The 18,156-nt window shown below is 46.3% G+C and overlaps 1 protein-coding gene across 14 annotated transcripts in view; it reads right to left on the reverse strand.

Moving 5' to 3' along the window:
* LDA (limit dextrinase) overlaps positions 1–18,156 on the reverse strand; it is a 100,336-nt gene that overhangs the window by 33,584 nt on the left and 48,596 nt on the right. The gene's annotated exons all lie outside the window — the stretch shown is intronic.

Genomic DNA, 18,156 nt, shown 5'->3' on the forward strand with positions numbered 1-18,156 from the left:
ACACATATATTTACAAACATATGTATATAAAAAGCATCTATAAAGCATAATAGGTTATCAAAATAACATAGTCCATACTTTATATCATAGCATCAATTTTTGCAGGCTCATCATTCAATCATCATTCACATCCATAGACCCCAATGCATACTTTATATATCAACATCATCGACTTCAAAATTTGCAATTTACTATGAAAAAGTTTAGCACTAGAAAAGAAAGAAAACACCTTCCCTTTCATTTTGGATGTACTAGAGAAGTATCTCGAGTGTATCCACAATGCTACTTCCCGCACCGCTCATTTCTCTGCTTATAGCACCAATTCCCCTATGGCAGTCAGGGATTGTAGTACATGCTTGTCATGTGGGTGACAGGTGGGTCCTATGTACCAGCCCACCAATCACCATTCATGGAGACTAGACTTGAGAAATGAGTGGTGTTGCAAAGCTTTTTCCATCCAGGAAGTATCTAAAGCAAGGTCGGCGAAACCATTCCGAACCGCCTAATTCGAGGCATCCCGAGCCGTACTGGCCACAGGACGGTTCCAGTGACGAAAACAAGACCGGTGCCGGAGGGGGAGAAGATGAAAGAAAAAGATGAAAAGAGGGCGGGGGAGGGAGGGAGAGGGAGAGGAAGGAAGAGAGAGAAAGGTCGAGGCCGGCCGATGGAGGTTAGGGAGCCGACGTGCAGAGGAGGGAGCCATGAAAGAGGGGCTCGCTCCGATCTGCTGTTTTGTTCCCATTGGCCTTGTCCCATCTAGTTGCCAAATATGTTTGACTAGTCAATGCCATATGCCATAGCTACAGAACGTATATGTCTTTCCCACATACATAATCGTGCACCTATAGAACTCAATAGGATTTTTTTGGCACATATAGAGCTCAGAGTTTGGAACATGGTCTCCTAAACCGGGCCGAACCATCCGATTCACTTCGTACTACCAAATCATCCGATTCACTCCATAGTCCATACCGAATCGGACCGCCACGGTTCGGCCGGTATTTTCAGAAAATGTTGTGAGCTTAGAGTTTGAAGCATGGTCCGGCTCAGAGTGGAACCAGTTCGAGCCACTCGGTTCGCCCTCCTTCCCTCTCTTTCCAAAAGGCTTAAATTCAAGGCCAGAAGAACCAGTATCGGAAACCGTCCCAATTTTAAGGGCACGGTACCGTGGAAGAGAGAAAAAGAGCGAGAAGGGAGAGAAGAAAGAGGAGAGAGGCTAGCGAAGAGTAGCGGATGCCAACGGAGGGCTGTCGGGGGCCTCCCTCTCCCTCCCTCCCCTGCTCGCTGTCTTTTCTTCTCCTTCTCCGGCTCTGGCAATGGGTCTCGTTTTCGTTGTCAGAACCGTACCGGTGAACCGCCAGAATCATAGCGGTGAGCCACCGGTACGGCTCGGAATGGACGGAACCGTCCGGCTCGGAACAGTTCCGCTGACCTTGCTTGAATTTATGGTCTGCTAAACCGGGGTGAACCATCCAGTTAACCCCGTACCGAACCGGTATCGTACCAAATCGAACCGAATTAGTAGCCGACCGATATGATCATGGTGCCAATTCGGCTAACCTTGGTTTGAAGTCTCATCATTATTGGTAAGACTCAATTAAATGTGAACCAATAAGAGACCATGATCTAACAATATGACACCAAAGATATATATGAACATAATATAACATGACTTCACTTATTTCTCATATTAGAGAGGTGTGCACAGAGATATTGTAACATCTGGTCCCATGGCCTAGGCCATCATTAGGCCTACTTGCAAGGTAGGCCCTTCCCTACCTTAAAGACCAAAAATAAGGGAAGAAGTCCCATGTTTCACACATGACCGTGCCCGGCCCCTTTGTCTCTCTTTCACTCCTCACCTCTATCTCATCAGCTCTTTGCAATGACCTCTTCGTCAGATTTCCACTGCTCGACTGGTGCTCACTGCCTCCCTAATTTCTCTACTTCTCATCTCTTCTTCCGGTTCCATAGCCTGATTTCGACCAGTCACCACTTCCTCCTTGTTGGCCCTCACCAGAAACAACACCATCGACGCGAAGTGATCCCTGACCCCACTACCACTCACGTTCCTACCCTCGATTCTCTCGCCTCCACCACCTCTCATGCCTCCTCTCTCTCTCCCCCCCACTTACTCTCACTCTCTCTTCCCCCTTCTCCCTCTCCCTGTGTGTAGAGGAGGCATGTCAAAGGGTACCGTGCCCTCCCTTCCACCCCTCACTCACTCTCTTTTTCACTCCCTTTCTCTCTTTGTTACTCTCTCACACCTTTCTCTGAGCAAATCCCCAAAGGGGCCCCCACCGTGTTGCCTCTCGTCTCTCACCCTATAGACAAAAACAAGCAAGGTTACTGGCCTACTTGTTAGGAAAGCGGTCATTTCCTCTGTTACATGATCATTATTTGAGAAATTAAAATTTTACCGAATTTTTAGAAAATATTTTAAAATATTAGTGGGGCATTGATTCGAAAGAAGAGTGATTTTTGGGTTATTAGGTCTCGAAGGATCCTTGTAAGGTGAATAATTTACTTAGTTGTTGGTGTCTGTAAGGTAAGTAACATCCTACACTTTGCAGGATTTTATTAAAATTATTTGAAAAAAATAAAACTCCTATCGATTTTGTTATGATTTCAATTTAATTGCATAAGAAATTTCTGCAATTCCATCAATCTGATTATTGATTGTGTTGCTCTTAATTAGATGAATGGTTTTCATCCATCATGTACAATTTTACTATATTTATATAATCGGATCAAGCAAGGAAAATTATATTTATTGAATGTTCTATTGTAAAACCAAGACATTGCAAGGAGAACCACCTTGTGCGGTGGAGGGCTTGTGAACATTAGAATCTGATTGATGTGAGGAGTAAAGGCTTGAAGCTGGATCGTCCAAAGCCTGTGTTTTCAACTTCATGATCACCCACAAGTAAACAAGGGATATTGTCCTAGTTTCGTCATTGTTTTTGGCTTATGTTTGCATAATATTGTAAATTTTGCAGTTGAATTTTGGAAAAATTCATTTATTTTATAAATGGCTGGATTGTCTTAGAAATTTTAAATGTTCGAAAAAGAATATTTTCAATTGAATGTATATATATGTATCTTCTGATTATCATTGTAACTATGTTATAGACCCTAACAATGTGGGTTACACATTGGCATGTTGATTGTTCTAGAAATTGACTATGGACCTACCTCATTAATACACTCTCGTGGCCCATGTTATAGGGGTTAAATATGGTCTTGCGACCTATGCTGTAGAGGTAAAATGCGGTCTCGTGACCTATACTGCAGAGGTTAAATGCGGTCTCATGACTTAGACCACAGGAGTTAAATGTGATCTTGTGACCCAGTCGCCGGGGTTAAATGCAGCCGTAGTCTTTGGCTGTAGAGTTAAAATGGATTTGAAATTAGATATTGTGATTGAACATTTGAATGCAAGTATAGTTTGAATATGAAATTGGATATTGTATTTTATCCTGGTAGAAACACATTATTTCACTGTGGACCATGGTATGCTGAACCCATGGCATGCTGAACCGGCCCTTACCAGCCGGTTCAGCCCGTATGGGACTGGTCAGGGACCTGACCGGTCCGGTACAGTGGTAAAAAAGGGTACCGGCCTATACCGGTCCGAATCGGTCCGAACCGGCCTCCGTACCGGTCTGTACCGACCGGTATCAGCCCGTACCGGCGAGGTCAATTTTTTTGGCTTTTGGAGGCTGAACCAGTGGTATCAGTTCGTTACCGGATCGAACCGATCCGAACTGATCCGGTGGCCGACCGGTATGCCTCCCGATACCAGTTTGGCGATTCTTGGCTGAACCGATCCGTACCGACCAGTTCAACCCGTATCAGACCGGTCCAGTCCCTGACCGATACGGTTCATGACCGGTACGGTTCATGACCGAAACCGAGCAATACAAATCCGGTACCAGTGCGAACCAAACCGGTTCGCACCGGTTCCCGCACGAGGGGAGGAGCGCCCGCACGCAGGGCAACGCACCTGCATGCAGTTTCGTGCGTGATTCTCCTGATTAGTGCGCCTGCGCAGGCACGTTTAATGCCACAAAGTGGCATTTAATGGGGCTAGAGCGCGTGTTGGCGTGGTCAGCTATGCACGGTCCAAGAGTCCCACGCCAATGATCCTACGCTTGAGGGATTGTCGATGTCGATTATGTTGGATTGATTTGTGGGTAATGTGACTATCTTTTGCTGCTTTGAACTCTCACCTATTCGCCTAGAATTCTATTCTAGCACTCGGCTTAAAACACACACCAGCAATGAACTGGATAGAAAAAAAGAATGTGGCTTCGAATTCTAATAACAACGAAAGACAAGGAGATGCTAGTAAGGTCGAAAAGGGACCACCTAGCATTTACAATCTATAGAGGATTAATTTATCCTAGTCTAGCCCAAGCCTTGCGGCCGACTCCCTAAAGGACTTACAACTTAAAAGAGCTAAATGACAATTCATCAAAGATTCTATGCCTCACAAAAGGCCTAGGACTCCCTTATATAGACCAAAGACTCATGTGCCATACATGGCTTATTGGTGAGATAATTGAAACTACTTCCTAATCAGCCGCATGGAGGAGAAATTCAAATTCAAATTCAAACTTCTACATACAGGTCACATGTTGAAAATCATATGGAAAAGGTGAGCATGAAATAAGTTCCTAATCAGCCGAATGGGAAAAAAATTCAAATTCAAATTCAAACTTCTTCCATGCAAGTCACATGCTGAAAATGCAAAGGAGAAAAGCTCTCGGGATGCGCGTGATCTTCTTAGGCCGTGATGTGTCCTTCACGTGGATTGCTGATGTGTCGCGCTTAGGAGAAATCCTTCGGTTGCACTTGGGTGCATGAAGATTTTCTTTCCTGTTTGGCGCATGCTCTTGGTTGGCATCTCGCAGATCCTTTCTTGTTTGAAATCTCCCATGTGCTGCACATGGGCGTTGATCTTTGGCCCGCTGAATCTGAGCCCTTGCTCTCCCAGATCGAATGGCCATGGAAGACTTCTGGGACTCCGCGCATTACTGATGTGGGCATTCCCAAAATGGGAGGCTTTCCCGTTATGCCCCTACACATGGGGCCTTCTGATGGTTGCACTTGATTCAGCTTGCTGCCGCCTGCAGCTGGCCTTGATGCACACTGCGACAAGTGTCCTCGTTCCTTGTTTGGCCATGCACACGGATTGCTGAAGTGGCACATGCATGGCTTGATGATCATTGGCCTACTGAATCCAAGGCCTTGCAATTCCCGGGTTGCATAGATATGGAAGAGCCCTTGCTTGACAGGGACTCCACAGTTTGGCTGCTTGACCCATGTCCAATCCTTCTTTGGAAGAAATTTTGCAGCTGCATTTGCGGCTCCTTGTAGGACGCCCTTGAGGCTCGCCATGTGGCACATGAATGGCCTGATGTCTCCTAGTCCTGTGGGGGTTCTAGGGCCATTGGATGGCTACCACTTGTCTTGGCCTTTGGGCATGCTTGCTGGCCATGTGTTGGATGTCGGCGCATGCATTCAGGTGTGCACGGGCTGATGGACTCGGCCCTGTTGGTCAGGTCCCTCCACTCGCACCCAAGTGTGAATAGGCTTCATTGGATGCGCTCGAGTGTGAATAGGCTTGGCCGGACGCGGTCGGGTGTGGACGGGCTCGGTTCGATGTGCACAAGTGTGAAAAGGTTTTGTCCCGTTGTCACACGTTGTTGCAGTGCTCGCCCGAGGTGCACGCTCTTGGCACGCCTCCAAGCAATGGATTTGGCCCATCCTTGGGCCGCAGCCGATGTTGGGTTCCACCGACGTGTCAAGGTTATGGCTCAACGGCGTGGGGGTCTCAACATTCCCCCTCTCTTGGAGAATTTTCTTGTCCCTAAGGCTATGGTGTGGGCACCGTTGACCCACATCAACATAGGTCTTCCATATGTCATCTTCCTTAGGCCTTCTCCCCCAAAAGATCAGCACTTGCCATGACTTCATTTTTTTCGAAACCTTCCTCCAATAAAGAGAAAGATTCACATGAATACATGTGTGAAGCCACCACGGAAGACATCTTTCCCTGTTACCGAGGAAGTGCCCAAACACAATCCTCTAGTATAAAATCAGATTATCCTGTCGTCGAATACGTGCGGCAACTCCCTCTACAAGTGCATCAAATCCTCCTCCAATCTGCTGATCTTGGATATTCAACCATGCTGCATCTCGATGGTTGTCCCATGTCAGCCCTTTGGCACCATCTAGTGCCACAGATTTCTGTTGTTTGGCCTCTTCGGCCATCCCCAGAAATTGACTCCCTTCTTCGCTAGACAGTGCATCAACCACCCAATCATCTTTGTTTGGCTGGTACATAAGTCTGAACTCAAACCGTTGCAGCATTGCTTGGAACTTCAGCTGCTCTTCTGCACCTTTAGCACCATTAGCATCATCCTCTTTGCTGCAAAATGCTACCGTAAGCTTTGCTTCAGCCTCCTCCATCGTGTTGCCAATGATTTCAGCAGCATCTCCTTTGCTGCAGTTGGTTTCGGCAATGTTATCTTCGCTGCAATTAGCATCAGCACACTCGGTCTTGCTGCAGATGAGTGCTTGGTTGTCCTCCCGCTGCTCGGACTTGCAGCTGCTGGGATCTGAAACTGCAGCAACTTCATCATCCCTCCGAGTAGCCCTCGGTTGCAAGGTGGTGCTGCCCTCATTGCTGGATTTTAGGAAGCCAGTTGTAGGATTTCTTGGCCCCCTCTCTTGAAGCCGTGAACCCCCAAAAACTTCCTTACCATATTCATCACCAATCAGCCCTTTCCTCCTATCCATGTTCCCTCTCCGACCTTCAAGCCTTCGAGCACGGAAAGGTTCCTCCTTGGACTCGGTCTCCTCTTCATACAAGCCCTTATGTCTCCCATCATACTGGTCCTTTTCTAACCATCTTTCTAACACAACTCTTCAGCCCTCTATTCTTCCTTCTCGACTCATGTTCTTCCTCATGTTTTTCCTCATGTTTTTCCTAGGGCATCATCATCATCACTTTCACTCTCATACCATACCCGGTTTCTTCTCCTCCGATCCTCTTGTTCTCTTCGGCCAAAAGGCCTCTGAGCGTGAGGATTCCTCTCGGGTTCACTCTCATCCTCATACAAACCTGGTGCGGACACGAGTAATGGACTGATTATTTTGCAGGATCATGGTTGTCGCAGGAAGACGGTCCAGCCACTTTCGTTGTGGCTGGATTGATTGATGTCATTTTATTATTTATTTTATGTGGGTGGGATTAGTTTGCATATTGTCTTTTGAGGGCTTCTTTCAAATTGTTTTCTTCATAGGGACTTATTTGTTATTTGGTGGCCCTACATATATAGGGCAAGCATTTGCTTAATTTTTTTAATGAATTAATGAATGAAAATTGGTCTTCTTCTTCCTCCTCCTCTTCTCCTCTTTCCCTTCTTCTTCCCCTCTTCCTCTCCTCTTTCTCTCTATATTTCAATCCGTACTTCCGTCCTGCATCAGCTTTGGTATCAGAGCAGGGCTAACTTTGCCTCTGTTGCTGAAGTCGAAGGATCCGGTTTATGGACGGACCCCCGCCGATTCCTTTTCGGCCTTTTCCTCATCTGTATTTTGCTAGATCATTTGCACCGCAAACGCCGGAACGCACGGAAGGCCGTCACACGGCACGTACTCCGAAGAAGAAGGGTCGCTCCCTTTCCTCCTTATTTTCTTCCCTGTTCATCACCTCACCCACTGTGAAGAAAGAAAAAGCAAAACCCTCCCGTCGGTCGACTGCTACCCGGCATCAATCCACAGATCGCCTTCGCAAGACGCCGTCGCCGCCCTCACTTCCCACCGCCGCTGCCTCCGACGCTCTCGCCCTTTCTTTCCCTCCTCTCGGATCTCACGCAGGGAAGAAAGGCACTGTCGCCGGAAAACCCCAAGGCAACCCGGGAGGCAAATAAGCCGGCTTCCTCGTCAATTTCTCCTCCGATTGTCACTGTGCAAGCATCATCCACCGCATCCGTTTCGCCGCGCCGCCGATTCGCCTTCGGTCGCCGCCGTGCTTTCCCGGGGTTTCGGCAGCATCTTGCTGCCACCGACCGTGGCCGGAACCAAGTGAAGGACGTCGCCGCCCCGTTCACTGCCGCACCAGCACCCCGCTCCACCGGCGCAACGTCACCCCGCACCCACCGCCGCAAAACCAGGCGAGATCCGGCGGAAGCGGACGGGCGGTCGAAGGTGGAAGAAGATCCACAGTACGGGTAAGATCTAGACCCGTTAACCCATCACCCGTTAGCCCGAACCAATTCAAAAAAAAAAAAAAAAAAAAAAATCAAAAATCAAAATTCAAAATTCAAAATTGCGGATCGGATTGTCTTAACGGGTTGGGTCTGTTAACCCGATAACCCGAGTCCATTTGGGTTAAAAAAAAAATAAAAAAAAAATAAAAAAATTGCCGCACGTGACGCATAAGTCACGCACGTGCGGGAGCTTCTTCTTTCCCTTCTTATTTTCCCGATTTCTTCTTGGGTTTTCCGACCACCGTTTCTGCCATCCCACGCCGCTCCTTCTCAGCCGTCACCACTTACGCCCACCTCCTCCGCCACCCACTCTGCCGTCCACTGCTATCTGCGCTCCCGCCCGTTTCCACAGCCGCTGCTATCTCTGCTGCGTGCACCACCGCGCCGCGCGCCGCCCCCGCTCTTCCGTGCCGCCGCTCGCCGCTGTTAGTCGCCGCCGCGCCGCCGCCTGCTAGTTGCTGCCGCACTGCCGCGCCGCCGGGTTGCTCTCACCGCCGCGCCGCCGCGTTGCCGCCGCTCACCGCTGTTAGTCGCCGCCGCGCCGCCGCCTGCTAGTTGCTGCCGCACTGCCGCGCCGCAGGGTTGCTCTCACCGCCGCGCCGCCGCGTTGCCGTCGCCTGCTGCACCACCACTGCCGGCTCTGACAGCCATCACCACAGACCGCTCCACCGTCCCTGCCATCAGTTGCTCCGACCACCACCACCGGGCCCTGTAACGCTGTGACCTTCTTCCCAGCATCATCTCAGCTTGGACGTCTTCTGCAAGCACAGGCCACTATCTGGTTTGGGTCAACTCTGTTTCCCCTCCCCGCAGGTTACATCTGTTCATTTAAGTTGGCATTAATTATTAAATTTTGTGCTTGGTGATTCGTTCCACATATTCCGATACATGCAACCACATACATCCATAAAACAACCAGACACCCTAGTGGTCACATTTCTTTAATATTAACTGTGGAGCTAGATCAAATCGAGGAGACATATGTGGCTCCGTGACAACTTGCATAGTCCGAGAACTTGGTACTACTTGTTTGCAGCTACTTGTTGGCCTGCGTATTATATTAATTTTCAGTTTGCAATAACTATTTGCTAGGGAGTAGTTTTAGTTTATATTGAGCATTTACTTTGCAATTGTGAATTCATTTCATGCATTAGGTCTACTTAGGCACCTTTATAGTTGGTCGGCTCATACATTTGGTCATTCATTTTATGCATCTACGTAGTGGTCGTGTCGCATCTCATCTTGAGTTTCCCCTAGACATGGATTCCAAAATTGAAGCCCTATTAAAAGCTATCCACGACACTAATGATCAAGTCCAAAACACTAATGCCCAAGTTCAAAAAACTAATATTCAAGTCCAAAATACGAATGCCCAAGTCCAAGCAAACAACGCCCAAATTCATGACCTAACCACAATGTCCACCCAGGTTAATGCTCGACTCGATTCAATTGAGGCTTCACTTCAAAGGGTTATTGAATCCCAAAAGGTTAGTACTCCCCATTTACCGGATCTTGATGAGGACGATACCCTCGAACAAATCCTAGAACAACAAGGTTCGGTTCGGCAGGGCAACTTTGATCATAGGTCTGTTCCAGGTCACCATTATGCCTATCCTCGCCCTAGAGGACCTGGTCCCATTCCTCCTGTTGATAGAGGTCACCGACATACCGTAGAATCTAGAGAGCCTCGTGACCCTGATGAAGATGTAACGCGAGGCATTAGGATTAAAGCCCCCACTTTCGATGGTCGTCTTGATCCAAAGGTCTTCTCCGATTGGCTACACGAAATGGATCACTTCTTTGAGTGGTACAATCTGTCGGAGGAGAAAAAGGTCCGATTCGCTAGAATGAAACTCCTTGGTCGAGCTAAGTTGTTTTGGCAAAACACCGAACAACTGTTAGCCAGGAGACATCAACCTGCTATTACCGATTGGGTAGAGATGAAAGAAAAATTAAAAGAAAAATACCTTCCATTAAGTTATCAATCTGACCTCTTAGATCGATGGAACAATTTAAGACAAGGTAGTCGCACAGCTACTGAATACATCGCCCAATTTGATGAATTTATGATGCGTAGTAATGTAGCTGAAGATGAACGTATGATCTTGAGCCGATTTCGACGAGGCCTAAATGATGAGCTTAGGAAAGAACTTGTCCTTCGTGAAGTGTCCACCTTAGACCAAGCCTATACATTTGTGCAAAATTATGAACAATTCTCCAAATCTATGTTTGCTAGGCGCCCTGACACCAGGCGGGTCCCCACTAGTGCCCAACCATCTGGACCCAGACCCCCAGTCGGTTCTGTCCCTCCTAAACCCTTTTCTTCTCCACCTATCCAAAACCGAGATATTAAAGGCAAAGGAATTTTAGGTGAACCTCCAAAACCAAGCTCACGAATTCAGTGCTTTAAATGCCAAGGGTTTGGTCATGTTGCCTCCCAATGTGCAAATCCGACCCTAGTTATTGACACACATGAACAGAAGGATGACATAGATAATTTGGAGGAACAAATTTATGAGCCTAATTTAGATGATATTCACGATGTCGAAGACGAAACTGAGGAAGAATCACAATTTTTAGGCTGTCTCCGACCTAACCCCCAGAAAATTGCCCACGAACCTGATCAATCCACTATAAATGTAGTAAGGTGTGCAATTACCCAGCCTAAAGAGACTGATGACTGGAGACGAACCTCAATTTTCCACACTTACATTAAATGCGGCGAAAAAGATTGTAAAGTTATCATTGATAGCAGGAGCTGCATTAATGCGATATCTTCCAGCATTGTCGCCCGCTTGGGTCTGACTCCTGTGTTCCAACCTCAACCTTATAAGGTCTACTGGATCGACACGTCGTCCATTCACATTAAGGAACGGTGTCTTGTACCTATTCAAATCCTCTCTTATAAAGACACTGTCTGGTGTGACGTACTCCCAATGGACGTAGGTCATCTGATATTAGGTAGGCCTTGGTTGTTCGATCTCGATGTCACCATCTACGGTCGAACTAACTCTTGCTCCTTTGTATTCCAGGGTAAAAAGATTAAGCTTAATCCTTTACGGCCCAAAACGCTAAATAAGAGTACGGACAAGAGTAACTCAAAGGGGAAGGAACTGCATATCCTTAACCCCACGGAATTTGAGAGGAACGTCTTTAAGGACTCTCCGGTGTTTGCCCTGCTAGTTAAAGAACTTCAGCCACATCTTAAAAGCACATTATCGGCTGAATCCCTCGCTATCCTCGAGGAGTTCAAAGAAGTTTTTCCTGAAGACCTTCCAGATCATTTACCCCCTTTGCGTGATATTCAGCACGCCATTGATCTAGTCCCGGGAGCTACCCTTCCTAACCTGCCCCATTATCGGATGAACCCTTCTGATCATGCAGAGCTCCTAAAGCAAATTAACGAGCTTCTACAAAAGGGATTTATTCGAGAGAGTCTAAGTCCTTGTGCCGTACCTGCCCTTCTTACTCCAAAAAAGGATGGGACTTGGAGAATGTGTGTAGACAGTCGGGCTATTAATAGAATCACGGTCAAATACCGTTTTCCTAATCCCCGGCTCGACGATATGCTGGATATGATGGCAGGTGCCTCGATTTTCTCCAAGATTGACTTAAAAAGTGGCTACCATCAAATCCGGATTCGTCCAGGAGATGAATGGAAGACAGCCTTCAAGACAAAAGATGGCCTCTATGAGTGGCTGGTAATGCCTTTCGGCCTCTCAAACGCTCCAAGTACATTTATGCGAGTGATGACTCAAGTACTCCGACCTTTTATGGGCAAATTTTTAGTCGTGTACTTTGACGATATCCTTATTTATAGTCAAACTAAGGAGCAACATTTAGGCCATTTAAGGCAAGTTTGTACGACTTTACGCAACGAGAGCCTCTATACTAACCTTAAGAAGTGTTCATTTTTCACTACTCACGTAAACTTCTTAGGGTATATAGTCTCCTCAGAGGGTTTATCTGCTGACCCTGCGAAAATCACCGCAATTGTTGAATGGCCTGAACCTAAGAATATTACTGACATCCGTAGTTTTCACGGCCTGGCCACATTTTACCGTCGTTTCATTAAGGGCTTCAGTACACTTATGTCACCTATCACTGATTGTCTTAAACGAGGTGATTTTCAGTGGACACGCGCAGCCGCTAAAGCATTTAATGATATTAAGAAAAAAATGACGGAAGCGCCAGTTATGCGACTCCCTGATTTTAACAAAGTTTTTGAGGTGGAATGTGATGCATCTGGCTTAGGAATAGGTGGTGTGCTTAGTCAAGAACGTCATCCTATAGCCTATTTTAGTGAAAAGCTGAATGAGGCTAGACAAAGATATTCCACCTATGACAAAGAATTTTATGCCATAGTCCAGGCCCTACGGTATTGGCGACATTATCTCCTTCCTAATGAATTTGTTCTCTATTCTGACCACGAAGCACTTCGTTTTCTTAATTCCCAGAAAAAACTTAATCATCGACATGCCAAGTGGGTTCAGTTCCTCCAGGATTACACTTTTGTCCTCAAGCATATGTCAGGTGCTGCGAACAAAGCTGCTGATGCGTTAAGTCGTCGAGTAACTCTGTTGTCCGCCATGTCTGTTTCCATCACCGGTTTTGATAGACTTAAGCTCGATTACTTGTCTTGCCCAGATTTTGGCCAACTCTATAATGCCCTTGCTGATGGACAAGGACTTTTGATTGATGGTGTTTATCTACAAGACGGGTACTTGTTCAAAGCTTCCAAGCTCTGCATTCCGCGCACTTCCGTGCGCGATTTCTTGATATGGGAAGTACATGCCGGTGGTCTCGCTGGACATTTTGGCCGTGATAAGACCATAGAAGAAGTTGAACGTCAATTTTTTTGGCCAAGTTTGAAACGGGATGTTGCTAAAATTGTGGGACAGTGTCGCACGTGTCAACTAGCTAAGCACAAAAAACAAAATACTGGCCTATACACTCCGTTACCTGTCCCAGATCGCCCTTGGCTTGACCTTAGTATCGACTTCGTACTCGGCCTTCCTCGCACATTTCGGAAACATGACTCCATTTTTGTGGTTGTGGATCGTTTTTCTAAAATGGCCCACTTCCTTCCTTGTTCCAAAACTTCTGATGCCTCTCGAGTAGCCAAGATATTTTTTGATGAGATTGTTAAGTTATACGGTTTACCAAAAACCATTGTCTCCGATAGGGATGTCCGTTTCATGAGCTATTTTTGGAAAACCTTGTGGCATCTGGTTGGCACCAAACTTAAATTTTCTACGGCTTATCATCCTCAAACCGATGGCCAAACCGAAGTCGTCAACCGAAGTCTAGATAACCTTCTGCGTAGTCTAGTCGAGGATCACAATCGTAACTGGGATTCTATTCTGCCTGTCGTCCAATTTGCATATAATTCGTCAGTCAATAGATCTATCGGGATGAGTCCATTCGAAGTGGTCCATGGTTATAAAGCTCGCAAACCTGTAGATCTCCTACCTATGTCCCCCCATATTCGCATTTCTGAGTCTGCACATGCATTTGCACAGCACATTCATAATCTGCATCAGGAAATTAGCAAGCGCATTCATATGAGTAATGCTCAATATAAGCTACAAGCTGATTCTCATAAGCGAGATAAATCATTTCAAACTGGGGATTATGTTATGATACGTATTCGGCCTGAGCGGTTTCCATCTGGAACCGTCAAGAAACTGCAGGCTCGTAGTGCTGGGCCCTTCCGGGTATTGCAACGAGTGGGTACTAATGCTTACGTTCTTGATCTTCCCTCTGATTTTGGTATTAGCTCCACTTTTAATATTGAGGATTTGGTTGCTTACAAGGGCCCCCTTTCTATTCCTACTGATCCTTTCGCTCTGCCATCACTTGAGCTTGATGATACTCCTATTCTTGATTCCATCCCATCCCCGACCACTCTAGTTTTACCACCAGCACAAAAAGAACATATTGATGCCATTTTAGATGAGCAGACTGTTTCTACCAGTGATGGGGGTGTTCAGCGTTTTCTGGTTCGTTGGCGAGGACGCCCGGAGTCTGATACTACATGGATTACACGTGCGGAGTTACAGCGCATTGACCCAGATCTTTTGGAGTACTACCAGAGTCATTCGTCGGGGTCGACTTCTTCTTACCCGGGGGGAGTTGGTGCGGACACGAGTAATGGACTGATTATTTTGCAAGATCATGGTTGTCGCAGGAAGACGGTCCAGCCACTTTCGTTGTGGCTGGATTGATTGATGTCATTTTATTATTTATTTTATGTGGGTGGGATTAGTTTGCATATTGTCTTTTGAGGGCTTCTTTCAAATTGTTTTCTTCATAGGGACTTATTTGTTATTTGGTGGCCCTACATATATAGGGCAAGCATTTGCTTAATTTTTTTAATGAATTAATGAATGAAAATTGGTCTTCTTCTTCCTCCTCCTCTTCTCCTCTTTCCCTTCTTCTTCCCCTCTTCCTCTCCTCTTTCTCTCTGTATTTCAATCCGTACTTCCGTCCTGCATCAAAACCCCTGCACCAATCCTCCTCAGGGATACCATTGGCCCATCTATCAACTATTTCTTCTCCTCTTTCTACTCTTCCTCCTCTCTTTTTTGTCTCCCTCATATTTTTCCTCAACCCATCACTCGCATCACTCTCTCTTTCAGTAAATCTTCTTTCCAATCTCTCGGTATTGGCATTACTCCCCCTTCTCATATCGGCCAAAGTATTCATCACATTTTCAAACACTCGGCCGAGTTGGGCATTACTACTCTCTAAGGCTTCAACTAGCCTTTGTTGGGTATTAGAGTCTCCACCCGACTCCATGATCTAACTATGTAACTTCAGCCACAACAAACACAAAACCCAATCCTCCTGTGGCCATCACCCAAAGGATGATGTGACCCTCCTCTTTTAAAAGATATTACACCACTCAATCAATCGCCAATATCCCATGTATGGGTTGTACAAAATAAAGAATGCAAGATGAAAGATCTCTCAACCCAAAGAGGTCATTAATGCACTACTTGTTCTCTGAAGCACTGTAGTTGGGAAAGGCGCACAAGGTACTACCAGTAGCCTTCCTTTATGCGGCCCCTAATATGCCTTACAGCGAACAGTTGGATCAAATAACACTGGGTATACCCAGTAGCCTCCCCGTTGTGTTATCCCTACATTAACAAAATAGTGACAAATAGAACTCTTTTCTCCTTGCAAAGAAAAGTGCTCACAATACATCAATAGACCAATATTCCCCAAAATATTCAGATCTCTCCAAAGAAAATGATAAAAATGCAGATCTGAATTTAAATTTCGGATCTCATAAACATATACAAAGAAAACTCAGATCTGAAAATTAATTACGTAAAGGAATTGATTAGTGCATTAGCTCTTTAGATCGCCCTTCCTTGGACCTCAACCTAGTCGAGTGCCCGACGATCTCAATGAAATCTCGAAGTAGAGTCTTTGACGGAGCTTCTCTTGGAACTTCTCCCGACGAAGATCTCAATGAAAGCACCAGTGTTGGCGTGGTCGGCTATGCACGGTCCAAGAGCCCCACGCCAATGATCCTACGCTTGAGGGATTGTCGATGTCGATTATGTTGGATTGATTTGTGGGTAATGCAACTATCTCTTGCTGCTTGGAACTCTCACCAATTCGCCTAGAATTCTATTCTAGCACTCGGCTTAAAACACACACCAGCAATGAACTCGGATAGAAAAAAAGGATGTGGCTTCGAATTCTAATAACAACGAAAGACAAGGAGATGCTAGTAAGGTCGAAAAGGGACCACCTAGCATTTACAATCTATAGAGGATTAATTTATCCTAGTCTAGCCCAAGCCTTGCGGCCGACTCCCTAAGGGACTTGCAACTTAAAAGAGCTAAATGACAATTCATCAAAGATTCTATGCCTCACAAAAGGCCTAGGACTCCCTTATATAGACCAAAGACTCATGTGCCATACATGGCTTATTAGTGAGATAATTGAAACTACTTCCTAATCAGCCGCATGGAGGAGAAATTCAAATTCAAATTCAAACTTCTACCATACAGGTCACATGTTGAAAATCAAACGGAAAAGGTGAGCATGAAATAAGTTCCTAATCAGCCGCATGGACAAAAAATTAAAATTGAAATTCAAACTTCTTCCATGCGAGTCACATGCTGAAAATGCAAAAGAGAAAAGTGCTCTCAGGATGCGCGCGATCTTCTTAGGCCGTGACATGTGTCCTCCTTCATGCGGATTGCTGATGTGTCACGCTTAGGAGAAATCCTTCGTTTGCACTTGGGTGCATGAAGATTTTCTTTCTTGTTTGGCGCATGCTCTTGGTTGGAATCTCACAGATCATTTCTTGTTTGAAATCTCCCATGTGCTGCACATGGGCGTTGATCTTTGGCCCGCTGAATCTGGGCCCTTGCTCTCCCAGATCGAATGGCCATGGAAGAGTCCTGGGACTCCTCCATGCATTACTGATGTGGGCATTCCCGAAATGGGAGGCTTTCCCGTTATGCCCCCACACATGGGGCCTTCCGATGGTTGCCACTTGACTCAGCTTGCTGCTGCCCGCAGCTGGCCTTGATGCACACTGCGACAAGTGTCCTCGTTCCTTGTTTGGCCATGCACGCAGATTGCTAAAGTGGCGCATGCATGGCTTAATAATCATTGGCCTATTGAATCCAGGCGCTTGCAATTCCCGGGTCGCATAGATATGAAAGAGCCCTTACATGGCAGGGACGACTCCACGATTTGGCTGCTTGACCCTTGTCCAATCCTTCTTTGGAAGGAATTTTGCTGCTGCATTTGCGCCTCCTTGTTGGACGCCCTTGATGCTCGCCATGTGGCACACGGATGGCCTGATGTATCCTAGTCCCGTGGAGGTTCTAGGGTCGTTGGATGGCTGCCACTTTCTTGGCCTTTCAGGATGCTTGCTGGCCGTGTGCTGGATGTGGGCGCATGCATTCAAGTGTGCACAGGCTGATGGACCCGGCCCTGTTGGTCAGGTCCCTCCACTCGCACCCAAGTGTGAATAGGCTTCATTGGATGCGCTCGAGTGTGAATAGGCTTGGCCAAACATGCTTGTGTGTGGACGGGCTCGGTCAGATGTGCACAAGTGTGAATTGGCTTGGTCCCTTTGTTGCCTGTTGCTGCGGTGCTCGCCCAAGGTGCGCGCTCTTGGCACGCCTCCAAGCAATGGATTTGGCCCATCCTTGGGCCGCAGCCGGTGTTGGGTTCTGCCGACGTGTCAAGATTTTGGCTCAGCGGAGCGGGAGTCTCAACAGCGCATCCCCGTGCGCCCGCGCGCGTTTTTTCACGTGCGCTACCCGTTGGCCGGTTCGGTACTGATTCAAAACGGTCCGAACCGAAACCATACCAGTCCGGTAGGCAACCAGTATATCTATCGGTACCGGTACAGCGTACCTTGATGTGGACATTTTTGAAAATAAATATTTGTGATCCCTACTTTATAAAAATACATTATTTCTTTATATGATTTTGCTGAGTTAAATTATTTATTATGGGTTGATCTAGTTATATCAAGAGGATGGTTACTGAGCCACCAGACTCATTAATTTCACTTATTTCTTTTCAAATCCAAGGACTAAAGACTAGTATGATAATAGCTTTAGGGGAGAGCATATTGATCAAGGATGTCATCGAAGTTAAGTTAGACCTAGTTTTGATCATTGTATATATTAAAATGTTGCTTGAGGATTATGTATGAATAAATTAAATACTAAGAAGTTGTGAGCTGTGAATTTGGTGAAGTACTTGGTCTATAACTTTTAGTGGTATGTATAAATATATGTGATTTTTTATTTTGAGAGTTTAGTTATTCCGATAATCGTTACAGGTTACAGCCTCTGTATGAATTATACTGTTACCAGATAATGTTAAATTC

The sequence above is a fragment of the Phoenix dactylifera genome, chromosome 3 (assembly GCF_051530095.1).
Source record: "Phoenix dactylifera cultivar Ajwa chromosome 3, Ajwa_hap1_PhDact_Kaust_v1.1, whole genome shotgun sequence".
In the NCBI taxonomy this organism is placed as follows: domain Eukaryota; kingdom Viridiplantae; phylum Streptophyta; class Magnoliopsida; order Arecales; family Arecaceae; genus Phoenix; species Phoenix dactylifera.